This window comes from Simochromis diagramma, unplaced genomic scaffold (genome assembly GCF_900408965.1).
Source record: "Simochromis diagramma unplaced genomic scaffold, fSimDia1.1 OVJJ01000419.1, whole genome shotgun sequence".
NCBI lineage: Eukaryota > Metazoa > Chordata > Actinopteri > Cichliformes > Cichlidae > Simochromis > Simochromis diagramma.
In genome coordinates, this window is record NW_024387244.1 from 5872228 (window position 1) to 5887576 (window position 15349).

At 39.9% G+C, this 15349-nt stretch overlaps 1 long non-coding RNA gene across 2 annotated transcripts; it reads right to left on the bottom strand.

Annotated features, from left to right (window-relative positions):
- Positions 1-1024: 1024 nt before the first annotated feature.
- LOC120747144 lies at positions 1025-3759 on the bottom strand. Of its 2 annotated transcripts, XR_005699055.1 has the most exons (4): positions 3599-3759; positions 3227-3305; positions 1768-2510; positions 1025-1625 (listed from the first exon to the last, which is right to left on the bottom strand). It is a non-coding gene; the product is annotated as an uncharacterized LOC120747144 (long non-coding RNA). The 2 variants fall into 2 exon arrangements; XR_005699056.1 differs by lacking the exon at positions 3599-3759 and having other exon boundaries at positions 1768-2496; positions 3227-3276.
- Between the last annotated feature and the right edge of the window lie 11590 nt (positions 3760-15349).

Consider the following 15349-nt stretch of genomic DNA (forward strand, 5'->3'; position numbering starts at 1 on the left):
TCCCAGGACAGAGCCCTGCCCCACCATGAGCCTGGGTGGATACGTGGTTATTAATATAAAAGGACCGATACTGAATATGAATATTTCATGAAAATTGAATTATAATACAAATTAGTAATAAGGGTTTCTCTGCGCCCTTATCTACCCCATACTCAAAGAGCTGCGGGCAGAGAGGGTGACAGGAGAGGATGGCACTGAAGAGAAGATGCTCGGTTTCTGGAGTCTCCTGGTCCTGTCAGTATTAGTAGGATGCATCTGCTGTGTCTTCTCGTGGATGCTCACCTACCTTGACTCGTTCCAGCCTGGTATGGATTTCCCAACACTGCGGACAGTGGCCCACGTCAGAGACGTTTAATATTGATTACATATGTCTGAATTGCTAACCCTAACCCTAGCTCAACAGACCACAATGCCCTGGACTGTCAGTATTATTACATGCTGTGAACATAAGTAGCTTTGATCACAGTTTATGTTGTAAAAGAGAAGGAATATTGAAAGAAAGATCAACATTGTGATATTATTTCTTCCAAACTGACCAGAAACATGCTTGTCAGACTCTCACAGCAAAGGATCAGACTCACTGTGCATGACGGCTCAGGCCAATGATGTCTGTTAGATTGTCAGTTGTTTAGTGCTTCTGTACAGTGAGGGTCACCGTCTCTATTTCAGAATAATTAATATGCGGAAAACACTAAAAGTTGATTGTCTTCCAATATTCTAGCATAATTAAAAAACTTTGACTTTGTAAGTACATATTATTAGTCCTAATGCCAGCATGATTCTTCATAACTCCTGCTTTGAAATACTGAACTTTAAAATTGACCTGATGAAAGATCATTTACAGTGGCACTCTGTCAGGATCATTCTGACTGTAAGATCACTGTATTAATCTGAATCCTTCTGAAATGTGCTGTGAATGAATGCTGATGCAACTCACTGTGGGAAAGCTGTTAATAAAATGAATCTGTGACACATGCAACACATTCACAGAGGAAGAGGACACAAAGGGAGGACACGCAGAGGCTGTGTTGAAGTCAGAAATCCAAATCTTTATTAAAAAACAGGCGGCGGTAACAAACAGGAAGACAAGCAGTCCATCAAACAGTCTACAGGGTCAAACATACAGAGAATTCAAACAGCAGTAAAAAATAACTGGACACTGAAAAACTTAAAGCAATGTGAGACGCAATAAAAGGAAGCAGCGCAGTATATTCACTGAATTATCATCAATTACAAAAGAGAAAAACGACGATTTCTAAGGATTATTTTCTTAAATGCAGTTAGAGTGTGGCTGGTAAAGATGGAAACATACAGAATGTAAACTGTGTGAGTTTGTGAACTTTGTTAGTAACAAATGAGGTAAAAAAACAACCAAAACAGACAAAACACAGAAAGAGGCTCTCAGTATTCATTCATAATTAGAAAGAAACATTCTGGTCGTGGATTTTTACAGTCTTAGTTCCGCTCGCTGTCATCATTATAATCATCATGATCAATGGCGAGGTCCTGAGGTGGGTGGGGCTGTCTCTGGTGATGTCACCATGAAGGAACAGCATCTGGCACGTGTTGGTGAAACATCTCAGTACACTGGTGTAATTTCCTCTCCAGCTGTTTGACATGTGACACTTGAACATTAAGGGGAAGAAGAAGAAACAGTGTTAGGTCAGGTGACCACATGGTTTCTAAAGTAACTGACAGGAAGTAACCAGGCCGTTAGAAATGGATGGCATGTGTTTAGAAATACTGGAGTTGGGTAACTCTACTTACCAAAAGCAGAAGCACACAGATGAAGGATCAGATGCTGAATGTTGCAGGAACATGCTCATGTGCGGTGGTCATTCAGTGCTGCTCCGGCAGGTTAGACAGTCCAAGACTGATATGCTGCTCCTCCTCCTTTATGCATTCCAAGGAAGAGGGAGGAAGTTACAAACTGATCCTACCACACTTCACGTGTCTCGCTATGAAACCTAACGGATCAATGGTTATGCTGTTTTGTGCCCTTGGCCTTATCAGCACCTGTAAAGGGAGTTGTTTTCTCAAACTGCTGACGCTGAAGTAAGTTCATCTAGTTTTAGAAACTTTCACTGAACAGTCTATAACAGTGTCACAACTAAGCACATGCATAAGCACTTAAATACTTTAAATGAGAATAACAGAAAATTTCTATTACAGGAGCTAGAGCCTGTCCCAGTAGTCATAGGTAGAGCACACCTGGACAGGTCACCAGTCTGTCAGAGGACTAACACAGAGACAGACATCAGAGTAACAAATCTATTTAAAATTAATGTAAGTTTGCTGCAGCTGTATGTATGAACATGTGTTTCTGTGCTCACAGTCCACCTCTCAGGAACCTGCAGTTCACTTTTAGTCTACTTTAAACAGACCTCACAAAAGGCTGATGTGGCTGGATCAGTAGTCTGATTTAAGTACGATACCTTTGGCCAGGGATTAATCTGGTGCATCGCTTCACTGCAGTCTTACGTATTTTCCCCACACCTGAATAAAAAATACTGATATATATAAATAACAGCTTCAGCTGATGCAGCCTGACTCAATCCTAAATGTTCAGCACACAGAGACACAGAGGTGCCGTTTAAAGTTTAGTGATAACCTGAGTCACTGATCATTTGCAGTATTACAGAGTCTGGCAGTCTTTGCATGATGTCCACGTCACTGTAAGTTTCTAGCTGACTCTCAGGTGTGACAGGTGTGCCAGCAGGAAAGAGTAATAATAACCTGCATCCTGAGGTTTGTCATGCAGGACTAAAGGAGCCAGGCTTTATTCACAGAGCTAGGATTGTATTTTACACTGACCCTGGGTCAGTATAAGTATCATACAGTTTAAACGAAGCACTGAAACTTGCACATATTTATTACAGATGCACTGAAGCTAATCGAGATATTTGCTGTCAATCTGTGGCTGCGATTAAACACTTTACTGGAAACTTTATTAACTAGTAACTTCATCAGTCATGACAGAAGCTAATATTTCTGTGCTAACATCGTTTAAACAGTAACAGCTTTACTCCAATATAAGCTAACGTTTACACCGTAACTTTAAGCTAGCACCATAAAGACGGTAAAACACGTAATAATATCTACAAATGCATCTTAAAGCTGTTATATTAGCACTCTGTGTATTACTAACATAACCACATTAACATTACTGACACTCGCTGACTTTTAATAGTCATTCTATAAATGCTGTCCGTTTAAATGGTCTTACCTGTACACACTGCATATCCACCGGATTCCAGCCAGAGTGGATTCTGGAGTCTTCCACGCTCCTGTTAGTGATCCTCCATCTGGATGGATGAGAACAACCTTCTGAACAATCTAGCAGGAGATGGCCCATATCTATGGGACTGATTTGTGCTAATAACGCCCATTGTATGGACTGATAACAGCCGAAGCGGGTGAATAAAGTCACCCAGTAGCTAGCTGTGCCATTACCCAGCATACATCACTCCCTCCATAAATGCAATAAACGATACAAAAGTATGGTTCTACCTGTTTTTCAGGTAGTTGTTTACATTATATAATTTATTGTGTTCTGTATACGTCACTACAATGTGATTTGGAAAATGTCTAAATATACCGACAACAGGCACTTCCGCGGCAATCTCTTCAATCGGAGGACCCTTCACGTCAATTCCCGACGCGAGGGGGGTACCCTGCGCGTCCATAAGTGCAGCAGAGGGAGCCTGACCATGCGTCACACGTTTGACGAGTTGGGAGTGAGAACGTGTTGTCCAAACAGAGCACATTTCATTCATAATGATGTAAATCCAAGCCCATTATGTATTCATGATTTGAATCCTGGGTTGTGTGAAATCCCAGAAATAAACCCTCGACAAAGTGAATCTATCAACTAAGGTGTTGGTCTGTTAGGTTATGTTGTGATGATCCTCGAGTTGGGGGATTTGTGTTCATACTGGAGTGCAAAATTAAAACCAATGGAAGATGGACAAGAAAAGTTCAAAGCCATCAGGTGCTCAGTTTAGAAAAATTAGAAAAGAAGAGGAGGAGAAATGAGCCAAAGATACAGGTAAGCAGATGTGTCATTGGATAATGGCAGGTCATCCTGAAACAAGCAGAATCAGAATACTTTATTAATCCCTAAGGAAATTATGTACGTTACAGTTGCGCCAAAAAGAAATGGTAAAAATAGTAACAGTAACAGACTAAACTCCAAACATTATGTTACAGATTTTAATATATTTGTGGGGACCAAAATGCCCGTCCCCACAAGTTTGAAGACATTTTTGAGACTCAGAATGTGGTTTTAGTGTCAGGGACAGTCAGGTCAGGGTTAGGCATTCAGTCTCAATGGTTAGAGTAAAAGGCTGAGGAGAGCATGATGTCAAATAGATGTCCCCACAAGGATATGAAAACACAACCGTGTGTGTGTTACTGTGAATTTGTGAGACAAGTGAAGATTTCAGAATCAGTGAGAAATGTTTCACTTCCTGTTGGTGAAGAAGAGCAGACTCCTCTTCAGCCACAGAAATGAAGAAGCTTTTATTTTGTCAGCCTGACAAACACGAGCTCAGCCACGAGCAGAGGCGACCCTGCAGAGGTGAAGGTCACAGTCAGAATCAGCGCCAGAGAACCGCACAAGGACGGCCTCATTGGTCACGGCTGAGTTCATTATGTGATGGTAACAAGCTGATTATTACAGAACAGGAAACACACGTCTGCTCATCAAACACCAGCTGCTGCTGCTTTTATCAGTCTGCCAACAAAACCTCACAAGAAAGAAGTTTTTGTGAGTTTGCAGCGTTCCTCTAAACTGAAAACTAAAACAGACTGAAAATGGGAACATGCACCCACACTCGAGAGTCAGGCAGCTTAAATGTGTTTGTCTTCATCTGTAGTTACATTTCATTGGCTGGAAATGTGCTAACTGGAATCATTCATGAGTCCAGATGAACAAAAACAAGTGTTTACTGCTCCACGCTGCACCAATCTGAGTCAAAATCACTCAGACGCGCCCACGTAGGCATTCCACTAAAACCATGTGACCACCTTCACCTTTAAACCTGTCGTGAATATAATTTTAGATTCTTCACTTTATTTTGAAAGAACAGATTTGCAGGAAGTGCGGCTGCTGCAGAAACTCTTCACTTTTCACTGGCTTTAATCTTGAAGGTTTCTCCAGATGTGGAACATTCATGCTAAACATTCAACATCTGACGACCGTCTCCGTGTAAAACACTGACAAACTCAAACTTTATACGGTAACTGACAGATTTATTCCTCCATTTTCAGGCATTTCACAATGAACTTGGATTAGTTTGATGATTTTATTCACGTTGGTGAATAAAACCAGCCAAGAGGCTGATTCCTGCAGAGGAGGAGGCAGAGTGGAGGAATCTGCAGGTTCTGTCTCTAACACACAACCAGAGCTTCAATCATAACGAGCACATAATAAAACCATGATCCCCCCTGATCGACTCTTTTAGCCTGTTTCCTCTGGATCGAACAGGATCTAACAAACCCCAGCTTCTGCTGGGACACTGGTCATCATGGGAGGAAAAAGATGGCTGCCGTGTTGCTGTTTCCTGTCTTACACCAGCGTTATACTTCCTGTATCTGTGGGTCTGAGTTTTTAATCAGAGGATGAAGTTAAAGCTTTCAGTCTGCTCTACAACCCACCACCTATCCACACGTCTTCTAAGTGGACTGGAAATCAGTAAAACTTCTACCAGACTTTAGTAAATATTGCATTAAGATGAGCAGACAGATTTTAATCACAGCATCGTGCACACAGATTTTTCAGGACACTGGAAGAGTTCCTGCCGTGGATTTAGATGTTAGTGTTGTGTGGATGATCCCATTCTGTGATCTTTGTGTTACTAACACTGATGCTTTTACACTTTAGGACCCTCGAGACCTCTGCTGCTCAGCCGTCCTGATCGCTGCCTCCACTTTAACCAGAGACTGTAACCTCTGATCATTTCACCTGCACCGGCAGTAAAACTCTTCTCCAGAACCAAACGTGCCATAAACCCATCACAGCTTCATCATCAGCTCAGTCTCAGCAACATGCAGACGACCGAGCAGCAGAAACTCTGCAGGGAACGTCTGAAGTCTGTTCTTCAGTTTTCCCAGCTCACTGTTTATTGAACATGAGACAGAAAAATAACTTCACCTTTAATGTGAAACTTTTATCGCCTGTGACATGTTTGAAGGAAGTTTTCATGCTGTGATTTAGTGTCACAGCCATAAATATCACGCAAGGTAAAAACTACAAGTCCCAGCATCCTCTGTGTTTAGGGAGGAGCAGTGAAAGTGCAAGTGTTGATCCTCCGTTCAGAGTAGTGATGGGATTTCCAGCTCTTTTTAGAGAACCGGCTCTTTCGGCTCCAAACCGGCTCTTCAGGTTGTTTTGTTGCTTTAATTAATTTATTACTAACAATAATACAAAATTATGCACAAAAGGAATTACTGACGTAAAAAAAAGTGGTTATGGTAGATATATGCGGTGGCCCCTAGAGACAAAACACGTACAAACTCCAAAACACATTTCTAACTGAACTTCCAAAGCAGGGCTACTAGATCACTTAAATTACACAATTGAAATTGTTTGTGTATTTATACACAGGCACTCATATATATTCAAATAATTTAAAAAACATTTTCATTTACCTGTTACTACCACACACCAAATCCGGTCGTTGGTACTTGCTGGCTTGTGTAGCCACTAGGTAACAAAAGCTCAACACTGCGCCCAGCATCCTGGAGCACTTCTGTTGTCTTTAGTATGTGTTTTGAGTTTTTATGTGCTTCTGAGTTTTTATGTGCTTCAGAATTTGTACGTGATTTGAAGTTTGTATGTGCTTTGTCTCTAGGGGCCACCGTAAATATACTTTTATTTATTCACTCCACATAAAATGTAATAAATAAATCATATAATACAAAAATCAACTATTCACATTTCAACTTTTAACTGTTTAAATTTTCAGCTTTTTCCTTTTACAAATTTAAAGTGAAACAACACAAAACACTGCAAACCACAACACAATTAAATATAAATTAAAATATGAAAACAAAAAGAACATGCACATTCTCTGTCATATGGACCTGCATGAATAAACTTTCTGAATCCTTTATCATCTGCAACTGAAAATAGTTGTGGATGATTACTATACCTTTCTAATGTGACGTTGTTGGCCCTGGCTCTGTTTCTCTCTCTCCCTCTGGCTCTGTTCCTGTGCTGCTGAGTGTAACTACCGCCCCTCCCCCCTCTGCCCAGGGTAAAGCACAAGGCTCGCTTGCTGAGTGAAGCAGAAAAAAAGTGCAAGAGAGAGAGAGAGAGAGAGAGGCTGAGAGAAAGAAAAAAAAAAACATGTGACGGCTCGTGATAAGGAGGCGGCTGCGTCGTTCACGTCCAAGATCCGGCTCTAAGAGCCATTTCGTTCGCGAACGACCCATCACTAGTTCAGAGCAGCAGGAGGAGGAAGGTGGAGCTGCGGCAGGTGAGTGTTAACATGAATATGTTTCTTCTTATGACATAAAATAATTCCACGCTGTTCGTGTCTGTGGGTGAAACGTGAGGCCGGTCGGCTCCTCTGAGCGCTGGTTTCCTGTAAGTAGAGAGGAAGTGAGTTTAGCTGAGAGAGCAGGAGGAGATTGAGAGCTGTGCTGAGGCAGGTGAGTGTTAACACCGCTCTGACATTACTGTGTCTCTGTGGCGGGAACAACAGGCTCCGTCAGTGGAGGCAAAAATAATCAGACTTTGGTTTTTCAAAGGAAACTACTTTATGTTGGGAGAAGCCGCGCGCTCATTGGATAACGGCTTGTCAATCTCAAGTTATTAGCCAATGAGCGCGCAGGTTCACAGTAAGACCCGCCCTTATCACGACATTTTTAAAAACTAAAATGGCGACAGAAACTTTTTTTAAAATTTTTTTTTAATTAAACTTTATTTACAAACAACAGTATAACATACAAGGCACCATCATTAATCCGATTATGTTACATCCTCGGTTGAGCATTATAGCAAAACAAACAAACAAACAAACAAAACGAACAAAAAAACCACCAAAACAACAACAATAAACACAAAGCTAAAAGAGTTAGTACAAAAAGAAAGAACAGTCATTGAAGGATTTGAACCAAAGGCAAAAAATAACGTGCAAAAAAAGGGCAGTCGTGATTATAAAATAGGGAGTTTGTTTTTTTTTTTTTTTTAACATAGGTTAAACTCTTTAAATAAAACAACAACTTTATGAGCTTTCTTGTTATTCACAAGTTTCAGCGATTTAGCCCAGAGTCTAAAGTCATTCAGCCATCTGTTTATACATGGTTTAGCTTTAAAGTATCTGCATTTGTGAAGAAAAATTTTTCCCATTAACAAAAACGTCCTAATCAACAGGTCAAAATCTGCATTCTCAGCAAGTATTCCAAATTTTATTACTGTCACCGTCAAATGTGGTAACTGGATTCTCCTGGACTGTAGCCAGCTCCACATGTCAGTCCAGAAGGAGTGCACTGATTCACAGTAGAAAAACAAGTGATCCAGACTTTCAATATCATTTTCACAAAATGTGCAGGCGTTCACATCTAAGTAAAATTTCTGTCTTAAGAATTCATTGGTTGGATAAACCTCATTAATGATTTTAAAGTGAACCTCTTTTACTTTAGGGGAAAGAGGAAGTGAAATATACTTTTTTCTTATCGCCTTAACCTCCATGGTCTCAAATTCTTTAAGGATATAATTTCTTTTAACCAGATTAGGGCAAATTTTGTTGATCAAAATATTCCTGATCACTTTGTTTGTAAACCTGCTGTCACCAAATTCAACTCCAGCTATGCAGAGCTGCCTCAGTGCAGGAGAAATTTTAGAGTGCACAATATCTTCTTTTATCATTGATCTCAAAGGGACTGGGATGGCTTTCATTAGGGATTTATATCTCTTAGCAGTACATCTTACATCAAATTTCTCACAAAACGTCTCATGTTTTAATAAGACCCTCATTATCATCCATAAAATGAGCTACAGCCCAAATCCCTTTAGATCTCCATTCATCCATGTACACAGATTTCCTACACAAACGGATATACCTGTTGTTCCATATAGGGGTATTGTGAGCAGTAAAGTTATGTTTATAGATTAATTTCCAGTAGAGAAGGACCTGCTGATGGAAAGCTGAGAGTTTAACAGGTAACGAACTGCAATCAAAGTCACAACGTAACAAAAAGTCTATTCCACCCATTTTGCCAAAAATCACACTTGGGAATAATGTTCCAAAAGGATTTTTTGTTCCTAATGAAAGATCTTAACCATTTCAGTTTTAGTACACCATTCATAACATCAAAGTCAATGGCATTAGCCCCACCCTCTTCATAATTCTTAATCATATCATTTTTCTTTATAGAATGACATTTGTTCCTCCATATGAACCTAAAATTAAGATTATTTATAGATTTAATTAGTTTTGGAGGTATGGGCAGAGAAAAGGCTGGATAGATTAGTCTGGACAGACTGTCCATTTTGGTTAGCAAGATTCTCCCAAACAGAGTTATGTCCCTTTGCAGCCACCTGTTTAAAACTGACTTACACTTTTCTATATTGGTACAGATATTCTTATTTTCAGTTGATGTCTTATCCTTGCAAATTACAATGCCCAGATACTTCACCTCTTTTTTTATCTGTATATTATTTATTGCTTGCAGGGGACACTCATGCAGAGCTAGAATTTCGCATTTATTAATATTCAGCTGTAGGCCAGAAGCTTTGGAGAAGTGGTTGATCACCTGTAAGGCTAAAGGAATCTGGTCCTCATTTTTTAAAAACAGGGTGGTATCATCTGCGAGCTGACTGATTATTATCTGTTCACCCATCACAGTTAACCCCTCAATGTGACTGTTTTTAATCAAAATAGACAACAGCTCAGCAACCATGATGAACAGAAGTGGTGAGCTGCTACATCCCTGCCTTATCCCTCTATTAACCTCAAACCCTGAACATGTACCATGTTCTAGCAAAACAGAGCTGTTAATGTCATTATATAGCATCTCTATAACATTGATAAATTCCTGTCCAAAACCAAAAGACTGCAGAGTTTTTAATATGAACGTATGTTCAACTGAGTCAAATGCTTTGTAAAAATCCAAGAACAGGATGTACCCTCTCTCTTGGATTATTTCACTGTACTCAAGGAGGTCCAAAACCAGCCTAATATTGTTATGAATTAGTCTTCCTTTCAACAAACCTGATTGTGTTTCACTGATAATGTTTGAGATGCCTTTCTTTAGCCTCTCAGCTACAGCTCCAGACAGGATCTTATAGTCAGTGTTTAGTAAGGTGATGGGTCTTAAATTGTCTAAAATTCTTTTATCCTTACCCGATTTAGGGATCAGGGTTATCAACCCTTGTTTCATGCTTCGGCATCAGTTCTTTTTTCTCTATCGATTCCTTTAATGCATCAAACAATAAAGTTCTTAGGTCCTTCCAGAAGAATTGATAAAAATTAGTAGTGAGTCCATCTGTCCCTGGGGACTTGTTTAATGCCATTTCCATGACCACCAAATCCAGTTCCTCAATTTTAAACTCTGATTCACACAGATCTTTGAAAGGCTTGTCAATACATGGGATGAGATTATGAATCTTATCAAAGAAACTATCAGAATCAGCTGCTGAATATTCTGAGGAGTACAATTTGGAATAAAAAGTGAAGACTTCCTTTTCAATCTTTCTGAAATCTTTACATTCAGTCCCATTTATCAACAAGCTTGAGATTAGATTTCTCTGCTGTCTACACTTTTCCAGCTTACTAAAATATGATGAGTTCTTTTCACCTGCCTCAATCCACTTGGCTCTCGATCTTATAAAGGCACCGTGGCCTTTCTCTAGATAAAGATCGTCCAATTTAGTTTGTAACTCCATCAATTTATTCTTCTCTTGCACGTTTAGTTTTTCTTTACTACAGCACTGAGTTATTTCACGAAGTAAATTACTTTCATATTCCCGTTTTTCCCTGTTCAGTTCTTTGCAGAATTTTATAGTGAATTCTCTGATTTTGAATTTAACAAATTCCCATTTCTGTATATTACCCACTACTGAGTCATCATTTTTTATATCTGTAATTATATGTCTAATTTTATCACAATACTTGTCCTTATTTAAAAGGCTGGCATTAAATTTCCAATATCCCCTGCTACTACATCTCATCCTTGTTGGTTCTAAGACAAGATCAATGAAACAGTGATCAGAAAGGGGTGCTTTGGAGATTTTAGATTGTGAAGTACACCTCAAAATGTCATCGCTCACTAACCAATAATCAAGTCTTGACCTGCTTTCTCCATTAGGTTTAAACCAAGAATAATTCTTAACTCCAGGATTCAAACTTCTCCAAATGTCTGTAAAATTATTATCACTAGAAAAGTTCTCAATAATGTTATTCTGTTGCCTCCTTCCTAAGCGAGGAGGCCATCTGTCCATCCATTCATCTGGTGTCATGTTCCAGTCTCCTCCTACTAGGATGTAATCTGTGGGGTACATAACTTTAAACTCTGAAATAACATTTGTTAGATTTTCCAATAGACTTTTATTTTGACCCTCATTATTATGTCCCTAAAGATTTGTAACAATTAGAAATATACCTTCGCTCTTCAAGACTGCCGTTAACCAATGACCCTCACTATCAGCTTTATATGTTATAATCTCCCCTGGGAATGTATTAAAACAAATCACCACACCTCCAGATCTGTTAGATCCATGACTGAAAAGAATCTTGTCTCCCCACTGATTAGCCCAAAAGGTAGCATCGGCATCCACAGAGTGAGTTTCTTGTAAAAACAGACAATGACATTTTTGCCCCTTGCAAAATAAAAAAAGTGCCTTTCTCTTAACAATTTCCTTCAAACCTCGAACGTTTAATGAACCAAAAGAAATTTTTGAGTGAACCATAATAAGAATATGCTAAGAAAATAACTTCTTTTTTAAAAAAAGAAAAGAAAAATATATAAATATGAGCTTAAATTGTAACACTTGTCACCAACTCAGTGACTAATAACCTTTAACTTTAAGTAGAACTCTTTTGTCCCATTAATAATATTCCATTGTATACAGTCTTACATCAAGTCTTTCATTCAACGTCAACGATCCTCCGTCCTTCGATGTATCCATGAGGACCCCGGGAAAAGGCCCGTTTCCCAGCCCGTCTGGCTTGTTCAATTTGCGGCCACAGCCGCCTCCTCTCTTCCCAGTCCTCCCGCGACAGTACCTCAGCGAAGTGGAAACCCCCGTTCTTACAGACAGCCGAATCTTTGGTGCGACGCCAAATCTCCTCTTTCACGTGTCTCAGAGCAAACAGAATGATGATATGTCGGACCTTGTTCTCAATCTTCTTCCCAACTCTATGCACCACATCCAAAGATTCTTCAAGCTTTGATATCATATCAGGTGCGATCTTGCCAAGAATTCCAATAACCAGCGATCTGACATCTTCATCTCTTTTCTCTTCTAATCCTTTAATCCGGAGGCACCACCTCATTTTGTACCTTTCTTGCTCTCTCACTCTCTCCTTGAGATCGTAGTTATCTTTGGTCAACTGCTCGTTTCGTCTCTCCAACTCTTTAACCTTTTGTTTACATTCTTTCACCTCCGACGAGCAATGGCGTGTCCAGCGGGGTGGCCTGGGGGGGCACAGGCCACCCCCCCAACCAGACTGGCCACCCCAGGTGCCACCCCAAAGGTAAAACAATAAAATTCAATCAAATGTATTATGTTTTCACGGTGAAGCTCAGATATCCGAGTGTAAGTGAATGCAGCATCGGCTTCTGCGCTATGTGCATCACATTAGCAAAGGTAGGAGAGCCAAGCACGAAAGACGGCACTGCAGGAAACAATTTTTCGGTGAAAGAAAATGAGGACAGAATAAATGTCCCGGTAAGTAATATTAAGTTTGTTGAGTTTAGTAAACTTCGGTGAAATTAGAATACCAAGGAAAAAATAACACTTAAAGAATTATTGCAGCCCTCGAATATTTCAGACAGTATGCTACTGAGGGGAGCTAACATAAGAGTTATGAGTTATGAGTTATAAGATATAATCTAAGTCGTAACATTGCTGTATGGAGCTGCAGATTTGGTTGCAGGTTAACATAGCTGGACTGGCCATCGGGCATACCGGGCATATGCCCGGTGACTTATTTATTTATTTATTTTTGTAATGGCATGAACAATGAGACTTGGTGGATTGGCCAGATGCAGGTCGATGTGTAAAAATAACTCAGTTGTTTGGTGGTGGCTATGGCGGGGCTTCCACAGAGGCCAGCAGGTGGATGAGGGAAGGGGAGGCAGGAGGAGAGCCCCGAGGCGGCCACCAGTCCGAGTGTCAGGTGAACTGAACTTCAGGTAAGAAGTTATGACCTGCAGTCTATCTGGGTCAGATATAAACCAAGTTTAGCTGGAGTTTATTTTCGTTGTGCTGACTTTTTACCCGTCAGTTGCAATAACTCGTACTGCGTTCTAGCCAGCTTGATGGAGTTTTTAGGTGGGTGGGTGCTATGATGTTACTGATAGTGAACTTTATTTTATTCATAAGGTTAGTTAGTAGAGTTGCCAACGGCTCCTTAAAAAAATGGAATGGTCCCTCATTCAGAGAAAATATTACACGTTTCGTATTGAGCTGAGAAGAGACGCAGTTTGTCCCGTACTTTAGTTAGAATGGAAAAAGACACAAAGCTGGATTTATTCTGTCGTTACGCTGCACAGCTGCCTCTTCTCTCATTCTCTCCCCCTGCCTCTCCTGTTGCTACTTCAATCATGAAACTGATCAATGATCAGCTGATCGGCTTTTCTCTCTCATTTATTTATCACCCACTTTGGACCAGAAACAGGAAACCAGCGGATGTCGCGCTAAACAACAGCAGCACGTTTAAGCTTGATCAGCTGTTGTTAGAATTTATTTAATATTAATTTCTAGTATCAGCTGATGTTTGCTGGAGCCGCAGCTGTAAAGCTGCTGGTCATGATGTCGGTTTGTATATGTGGTGAGAGGGAAACATGAAGATGAAACCAGGAGATGTCCTTACTGAATCATCAGAGCTGAACAGGTGATGGAGAAACAGGTTTAGCTTTTAGGTGACATGAATGAGTTGAAGGGAAGTTATGAACTGTTTCTGAGAGACAAATAACACCAGGATCCTTTTCTAAGTAGCTGACAGTTGGTAACTGTGCAGGGGCGGGTCTAGGAAATTTTTGCCAGGGGGCCAGGTAGGGCATTAACAGGGAAAGGGGGCACAAAGAAATACTTTTCCTTCTTATTCTCATTTAAAATGTCTCGCTTTTATTAAATAATTATCTAAATCTTACAACCAAAGTTTTTATCTGACGTAAAATGTATAGAAATCATACATATACCAACAAGACTGTACATCACTGTCACAACAGCATTTGTTTTCATTCAAAGTCTTTATGGCTTTAATACCTGGTGGGCCGGTCTGTAGTCAAAATGCCCGATTTTCTGTCCCAGTCCAGCCCTGCAGGTTAATACTGGCAGTGTCACCATGCCAGCTGACTGTATTTCATCATCAGCCAGTGTTGTTCTTTATCAATATTACCAAAGTTTACCATAAGGCAGCATATAAAGTATTTACTTGCTTTCAGGTTTTATTCAAATGTTAGTCTTTTCAGTTGTTTCCCCACTTTTTTCCTGTTTCAAAACCAAACACCAGTTTGTGAGAAGATTATCTTCTTTTTTTAACAGGCAGATAAAGTTTTGCATTGGCATTGGCTAATTTGTCAATTGTTTGTTACAAATGTTCGTATTTTAATATTCAAAAATGTTTTTGCCCAAAACATATGTGCACTACATGTCAGTAAAAATACCATGCAAATATTGCTGTCCTTGAATGCTGAATAAACACTGACAAAGCACTGATTGTATCTCTTGTACTTTATCAACGCAGTATCTAAAAACTTTGCACCGTAGTGGTTAAAATCTCATTCTAATAAGAGTTAAAAGCGCATTCGGTTATTAGGTTTATAGGATTATTGAATTATGGTTAATGGTTGGTAGAATTTTTTTAAACATTATCTGCCAATTACATCTGTCACCCTTCTCCAAATCTGTGCCCCTACCTGGCCCCCCCAACAAAAATTTTCTAGACACGCCACTGCCGACGAGTTGAACTCAACCGCTTTGGCTAGGCTGGCTAGCATCATACTAGCTTGCTTGCATTGCACACTCAGGTCAGCTAGCTGCTCGTCCACTCTTTTTTTTTCAAGGTTTAGAATCGCTTTCAATATGGTAGCATTGGAGACTTCGTCACTTTCACTTATCTCTGCTGACTTAGCTTTCTTTTCTGCAGGCTTCTTACAAGGTGTAGATGGAACC